Source organism: Theropithecus gelada, unplaced genomic scaffold (genome assembly GCF_003255815.1).
Source record: "Theropithecus gelada isolate Dixy unplaced genomic scaffold, Tgel_1.0 HiC_scaffold_75, whole genome shotgun sequence".
NCBI classification, from domain to species: domain Eukaryota; kingdom Metazoa; phylum Chordata; class Mammalia; order Primates; family Cercopithecidae; genus Theropithecus; species Theropithecus gelada.
The window spans coordinates 1-8,436 of NW_020264210.1; the positions used below are offsets into that span (position 1 = coordinate 1).

The following is an 8,436-nucleotide window of genomic DNA, read 5'->3' on the forward strand; positions in this document are numbered from 1 at the left end:
ATAGATAGATAGATAGATAGATAGATAGATAGATAGATAGATAGATAAAGAAATTTTAAGGAATTGGTTTATGCAACTGTGGGGGTTGGCAAATCCAAAGTCTGCAGAGCTGGTTGTGGGTTAGAAATTCAGGCAAAAGTTGATGTTGCAGTCTTGATTCTAATGGCTGGAAACTCAAACGGATTGCTGTGTTTCAGTCTGGAGGGAGAATTCCGTCTTTTGGGGGGAACTTTTGTCTTTTTCTTAAAGGCCTTCAACTGATTGGATGATGCTCACCCATCCTATGCAGGGTAAATCTGATTTATTCAAAGTCTACTGGTATAAAATATTAAATCACATATAAAAAATCCCTCCACAGCAACATCTAGACTGTTTGACCGAATAATTGGGCACCATAGCCTAGCCAAGTTGACAAAGAAAATTAATCATCCCAGAAAGTAAACTTACCAAGAGCTAATAAAAGAAAAAGAATTCCAAAGTGGGTTGGATCAGAATGAAAATGATTGAGTATCTGAGAAAGGCTGGCAGGTGCCATATGTGGGTGGAAGAGGCAACAAGGTTGCAGATAACATGAGTCTGCTGGAGGGTGAAAATTGTGTCCTGAGTTAAGTCTGCAGTAAAGGTTGTAGGTAATTAAGAGCAGGCAGAGGCACACAAAGATGTCAGAACTGGGATTATTTCGACTCCATTAAACCAATGCACTTCATCACAATTGATTTTCATTGTTTATTTTAATTTTCTTGTATACTTATTCATTACATGCTACTCTGCTCAGAGCATTTTGACTTCCTTGAACATTTATTTATTAGCTTGTTGGTGTTGGTTTTGCTTGTCAGCTGCATTATTCATTTCTGGAGTAACACTTCATACTAAGGCGGTTGTTGCTTGTTGATTGAACAGGCCAGTTGTAATTTCTCTGTACTCTATAGTGATGTCAGTTTTCTTTAACCCAAGAAGGACTGTTTGCACAAGTAAGTTGCTTTCACTCCTAGTTTTTTATCACTGCCAGTCAGGTACTCACCAAACTTTGAATCTTCTTTACTCTTCTATCATGATGTCATTATCCTGTGGGCCTACTAGTTATATACATGTGTCTAAGTGAATTATTTTGTCCACAGGCTCCACTCTCTGATTTTTACCTTCCCATATAGCACTTGCTGAAATTTAATTTTCTCCAAATTTGGTGACTTTGGATAATACCATAACTACTGTGGTTTTTAAACTCTTTGAAAGTCTTTGGGGCCTATAAAAGGCACAGGGCTTTAGAAAAGTAATTCTCACCTATTGGTGTGTATAATTTAGAGACCGTGTAAAATGTAGATGACTGGCTCCACTTCGAAAAACTTACGTTTTACTATATATGGGGGCAGAGGGGCCATAAGTATGCATTTAAAAGAAGCTACAGCTTTCTCTCTTGTATGATTAATAGTAATTTGCTGATAATTTGTCATGATGCAATATATAGTCTAAAATGGAAACTTTTTATTTTAGAATAATTTTTGATTTATGAACCAGTTGCAAAGACTGTATAAGGCATTTTCATGCACATTTTGCCCAGCTTCCCCTAAAATTAATATCTTACATTGTACATGCATTTAAACTAAAAAATTAACATTGACATATTACTATTAACTAAACTTCAGACTTTATTCAGATTTGTAAATTTTTTATACCCATGTCCTTTTTTAGTGTCAGGATACAACTCAGCCTACCACATTGAATTTAGTTTTCATGTCTCTTTAATCTAAAGTCTATGACTGGTTCTCAGCCTTTACTTGTTTCCCATGACCTTTATGGTTTTGAGGAGTACTTGAGAATTTTGCAAAATGTCCCTGGACTTGGGTTTGTTAGATGTTTTCTCCTCATTAGACTAGGATTCTGGAATTTAGAGAAGTATACTATAGAGATGAAGTGTCTTTCTCATCACATCCTATCAGAGGAGTGCATGATACCAACGTGACTTCTCACTGCTGATATTAACATTGATCACTTGGTTAAGGAGAGAACTGCCAGGCTTCTCCACTAAAATGTTACCATTTTTTCCTTTCCATATTCAATTTTTCAGAATCCAGCCCACACTCTGGGGAGGACATTTAAATTCCACCTCAGGAGGGAGGAGTATCTATGTACATTTTTTGAAATTCTTCATAAGACAGATTTGCACCTTTTTTTCTTTTTTTTTTTTTTTTTTTTTTTTGAGACGGAGTCTCGCTCTGTCGCCCAGGCTGGAGTGCAGTGGCCAGATCTCAGCTCACTGCAAGCTCCACCTCCCGGGTTCACGCCATTCTCCTGCCTCAGCCTCCCGAGTAGCTGGGACTACAGGCGCCTGCCACCGCGCCTGGCTAATTTTTTGTATTTTTAGTAGAGACGGGGTTTCACCGTGTTAGCCAGGATGGTCTCGATCTCCTGACCTTGTGATCCGCCTGCCTTGGCCTCCCAAAGTGCTGGGATTACAGGCGTGAGCCACCGCGCCCGGCCACCTTTTTTTCATTTATTTATTTGTACAATTATTTATATTACTATGGACTCATGGATATTTTATTTTATATTGTGTTATAATTTTTAAATTTTAATTCTCATGTTGCTTAAATTGTTTTAACTTTGGCCATTGAGTGCTCTTTCAGTTTGGCTCCTGATCTGCTTTTATTCTTTTGTTTTCTGAGCACTTCCTATTTTCTGTCATTACATAATACTCCAGACTCATCTTATGTTTTCACTGCCCCAGGCCTAGAATTACTCATTTCTCCAAGGATATTTCTGTTTTGTTTTTGTTATTTTGGAGAATGGCATTTAGAAACCAAGATCTGGACACTGGATGTACTTTTGGCTACTTGGGTGTCATTTTTTTCTAGTTTCTCAGCAGACAGAGCTATAATGCATGATATGTACACACAACTATAATTATTTCTTTACCTATATATCTCCATACATGTGAAACTACTGTGTGTTATACATTTTTGTTTTGTGTTCTTTGCTGTCTCATTGTCACATTTTAATAATTATTTATGTATTCTGGATATGAGTCTTTTGTATAACATTCTACTTTGAAAAGTGAAAAAAATGAAGTGGCTGTGAGGTACAAAAACTGTTTTAATGAACAGTCACATGAAAAATTTTGACCTTTAGGAGCTTCATTGTGTGTTTTTCTCTGGAATTACTTAAAATATAGAAGTTTTATTCAAACTCTCACCCATTTTAGATAAGTGAATACTCATATGAGCTTGCTAGTTAGAGTACTGTTATAGAGAGTTGTTGAAGTATTGGCTTTTGAATTTAACATACAGTCCATGGAATTTTTCCAAGTAAGAAAGTTAAAAATAAATCCATATCAAAATGGTCTTACCAACTACGCATTGTGAAATCTACCAAATATGTTGAGAGTTTAACAGATTCTTATAATTGATAAATGAAAATATTTGTAACATGTAAATAGATCTGTATGATTTCTGCTTCTCCTTTATTTAGACCACACTGAATGTAGGATATTTTTATTTTCAAATTGTAGTAATACTATATAAAATAACAATACTTTACTGGATTCTTATTCTGTGCCAGACACTACACAAAATCATGTTATATAGATTATCTTGATTTACACATAATCCATTTCTTTGATTTAATGAGAAACCTAAGAATATACATTGTGTCCTATTTTACAGAGGAGAAGCCAAAGGCAAGAAAGGCATTGATCATGCCTCATTTACAAGGAGGAACTAGGGTATACTTGCTAGTAATGGTAGAAAACGTTGTTCAGCTGCACCTACCAAGGGAAATAAAAAAACTTCTTTTTAAAAATGGATAAGAATGTACAGAAAAAATTATTATGTGCTGAGAAAATAATATGGTAAAGGAATAATGTAAGGTGAATTTGTCTATACATTTTTTTTTAAATCTCTTTCATAAGTATAGTTTTAAACACCATAAGAAAGATAAAAATTTAACTGATATGATTCAAAGGAAAATCAAGGATTGCAACTGGACTGGAGGAGTATAAACATATTCAATTTTGAAAGAAAGAAGAGAAACTGTCTTTATTCACAGATGACATTATCATATATAAAGAAAATTCAGTGAAATCTACAAAAATGCTCCTGAAAGTAGTAAGTGAGTTTACCAAGGTTGTATGATGCAAGATGGATATACAAAACTCAATATTTGTATATACTAACAACAAAAAATTGGGAATTGCAATTTAAATAACAATACTACATATTACAGTATCAAAAACAATATTTAGGAAAACTCTGGAGAGAAAAAAATGTGAAAGTCGTATACACTAAAAAAAAACAAAATATTCCTGAGAAAATTAAAGATCACACAAACAAATGGAAAAATGTACCTTTTTCAGTGGTCAGAAGACTTCCTATTGTTAATATGTCTATTATCCTCAAATTGATCTATAGGTTCAACTAAATCCTAATCAAAATCCCAACAGGATTTTTTAGACATTGACAAACTGATTTTAAAATTTTTATAGAAATTCAAAGGACCTAGAAGAACCAACTTTGTAAAAGAACGTTGTTAAAGGACTAATACAGCCTAATTTCTAGATTTATTATAAAGCTAAAGTAATCAACAGAGTGTGAAATTTGTGTGAGAGAAAAATCCGGAAAAGAGTGCCCAGAAATTGATCCATAAAAAATGTAGACATCTTATATTCTACAAATTTCCAAAGGTGATTCAGTAGACAAAAGATAGTCTTTACAAAAATTGTTCTGAAATTTATCATATATACATAGGCAATAGACACGTTTATTCAAATAAAAACTTTGAACTACATCGTGTGCTGTTTACAGAAAATTAAACAGATTTAAATTTTAAAAAACTTTGTGAACTTTGGGTAGGCAAAGTTTTCACAGATACATCAAAAGAAGCACAATCCATAAAAGAACAAATTGATAAGTTGAACTTCATCAAATTAAAAAACTTCTCTTTACCACTGTTAAGACAATGAAAGGGAAAAGCCAAGGATGAAGCGAAAAATTTGCAAATCATATATGTGATAATGAACTTACATCCAGAACACAGCAAGGATTCTCAAAACGAAATATGATATCCAGCAACATAATTTAAAAATGGAAAAGAAATTGTACAGAAACTTCACCCAAGTAGAGATAAAAATTGCAAATAAGCAAATATACAGATGTTCAATACCAGTAGTCATTATGAAATGCAAATAAACACCACAGTGAGATTCCACTAACACCTATTAGAATAGCCAAAATTAAAATGACTAACCATACCAAGTGTTGGATCATAGGTGAAAAAACCTGCAATGCTCCTACACTAGTAGAAGGAATATGAAATAGTGTAAATACTTTGTAAAAGTTTGGTCGTTTCTTAAAAACGTTAAAAATACACCTATTATATGATCCCGCCATTGGACTCCTAGCTAAAATGTATCCAAGAGAAATGAAAGTATATGTACGTGTAAAGACATGGACACAAATGTTCATAGAATATTTATCATAGTCCAAAACGGGAAACAATCGAAATGTCCATCCAAAGGCGAATTGAAAAAGAAACTGCGCTCTGTCCATCCCATGGACCACACCATGGAATGAGCAGGGGCTTGGGCACTCCGTTGCTGACCATTCCCTGGAGAATCCGAGCTGCACAGGTGGTGTCTGTGCTGCCCCGCTTCCAGGAAGAATCTGACCTGCACGTGGCTGGCGGTCTCCTAGCGACTAGGGCAGCAGCGATCAGGAACCGTGGAAACTGGAGAGGTGGCACCCCAGCGAGGGCCACCATGGGGGGCCAGAGGCCGCAGGACCGGCCCAGGTCCCCGGGCATGGACTCCAAGCCCTGGTACTGTGACAAACCGCCTTCCAAGTGTATCACGAAGCGCAAGCACAGAGGCCTGAGGTTCCCGCCCATGGACACCCAGAACTGGTTTTTGTTTTGTTTTGTTTTATTGTTTTTTATACTTTAAATTCTAGGGTACATGTGCACAATGTGCAGGTTTGTTACATATGTATACATGTGCCATGTTGGTTTATTGTACCCGTTAACTCGTCATTTACATTAGGTATATCTCCTAATGCTATCCCTCCGCCCTCCCCCCACCCCACAACAGGCCCCAGTGCCTGATGTTCCCCACCCTGTGTCCAAGTGTTCTCATTGTTCAATTCCCACCTATGAGTGAGAATATGCGGCGTTTGGTTTTCTGTCCTTGCCATAGTTTGCTCAGAATGATGGTTTCTAGCTTCATCCATGTCCCTACAAAGGACATGAACTCATTCTTTTTTATGGCTGCATAGTATTCCATGGTGTATATGTAGCACATTTGCTTAATCCAGTCTGTCATTGATGGACATTTGGGTTGGTTCCAAGTCTTTGCTACTGTGAATAGTGCTGCAATAAACATACATGTGCATGTGTCTTTATAGCAGCATGATTTATAATCCTTTGGGTATATGCCCAGTAATGGGATGGCTGGGTCAAATGGTATTTCTAGTTCTAGATCCTTGAGGAATTGCCACACTGTCTTCCACAATGGTTGAAGTAGTTTACAGTCCCACCAACAGTGTAAAAGCATTCCTATTTCTCCACATCCTCTCCAGCCCCTATTGTTTCCTGACTTATTAATGATCGCCATTCGAACTGGTGTAAGATGGTGTCTCATTGTGGTTTTGATTTGCATTTCTCTGATGGCAAGTGATGATGATCATTTTTTCATGTGTCTGTTGGCTGCATAAATGTCTTCTTTTGAGAAGTGTCTGTTCATATCTTTGCCCACTTTTTGATGGGGTTGTTTGACTTTTTCCTGTAAATTTAGAACTGGGTATTTGTGAAGGAGGGCATGGACGACTTCTGCTACAGCTGTCCGTCTCCTGAAGATATGCTCATTTGTCTCCGTGATGAGTTTTTACTCCCCAAAATCTCTCACAGAGGTCCCCAAGCTGACCCCAAAAGCAGGCAGAAAAAGCTGCTCAAGAAAGCGGCCATGTTTTCCAAGCTCTTGCCAGCCCAGCCAGCACGGAAGGCGTTCGTAGAGGAAGCCCAGCTGATGGCCAAGCATCCCTTGGCCATGTACCCCAATCTGGGAGATTTGCCTCCAGGTCTCCTACTACAGGTGCTGAAACTGCTGGATCCTGAGATGAAGCTGGAGAAGGCATGGGCTTACTGTGAGGGCCGGGAGAAGAAAACCAAGGAACCCACCAAGTCTGGTAAATACCCTCGTAGAGAATTCTGCCTACGGCTTCCAGAGACTCAGGCATCCCATCTTTGCCCTGAGCATCCCAAGACTCGTCAGGTGTCCAGTCTCCGCCCGGAGCCTCCCAAGACTAGAGTGTCCCATCTCTCCCCGGAGCCTCCCAAAGCTCCAGCGTCCCATCAATTCTCGGAGTCTCCCAAGATTCGAGCGTCCCATCTAAAAGAATTGCTTCAGGAAGATACACCAAGCACAACGGAGTGTGTTTCTGACTCTCTTCAACATAGACACATTGAGAAAACTGTGTGACTTCAAGTGGGCTTGAGACATGGGAGTTGATGAAGAATCCATCAAGAGTCTGTTTGACTTTACCCCCAAGTGGAGAGCAACCTATGAAGACCAACAGATTAAGAAGATAAAAGAATGGGCCTCAGCACTGCAATACAGAATAGAGCTAGATGAAATGGATGAGGTCGAATCCTTCTCACAGGAAAAAGACTGGTACAGGAAACTCCAGACAGCACCGAATTCTTACACCGTACAGCGTATGAAGATGAGGTATGGAGCATGGTACCTTAAACCTAAGTTGGGGAAAAAGGTAAGAAGTGATTAACCTTTGATTGACCCCAAGCTGTTATTTGAAAAGCCTGATGAACCCAATATTCTTGACGATCTTTACGGACCAATTGCCTTTAAGGATTTCATTCTAAGCAAGGGTTACGAAATGCCTCACATCATTGAAAGACTGCCAGGAAGGGATGGGCTTAGGACTCTGTTAAGACTCCTATTCAACGTGCAATGCAAATTTACAAGTACAAAGAAGACGTCACAGATGCATCGGAAGAAGATTAGATGGTTTTCAATTTACTACTTAATTGGGTATTTCTTGCTCTCATTTTAAACATCAATCAGAATTTATGACGACTGGCCCCATGGATGTACAACTTTGGCAACACTTGTAAATTCAATACCTAATGTTTATAAATATTTCTTGATGACCTGCTTTGGCTTCATTATTTCATATATTTTATCAATTATGTGATTAATATTCACATATACTTTTTTCACATTTTTGAAGCATTGTGAATATTACATTATCATGTCAATTATTTGTAAAAATACATAAAACCAGAAATAAAAGAATTATTCTTAAAAAGAGAAATGGGGTTGGGCACATTGGCTCATGCCCGTAATCCCTCCCCGCTTTGAGAGGCCCAGGTGGATAGATTGCTTGAGCCCAGGGGTTCAAGAAGAGCCTGGGCAACATGGTTGAAATCTGGTCT

At 37.8% G+C, this 8,436-nt stretch overlaps 1 pseudogene; it reads left to right on the top strand.

Moving 5' to 3' along the window:
• Positions 1-5,749: 5,749 nt before the first annotated feature.
• Positions 5,750-8,005, top strand: LOC112617993 (annotated as a pseudogene).
• The last annotated feature ends 431 nt before the right edge of the window (positions 8,006-8,436 follow it).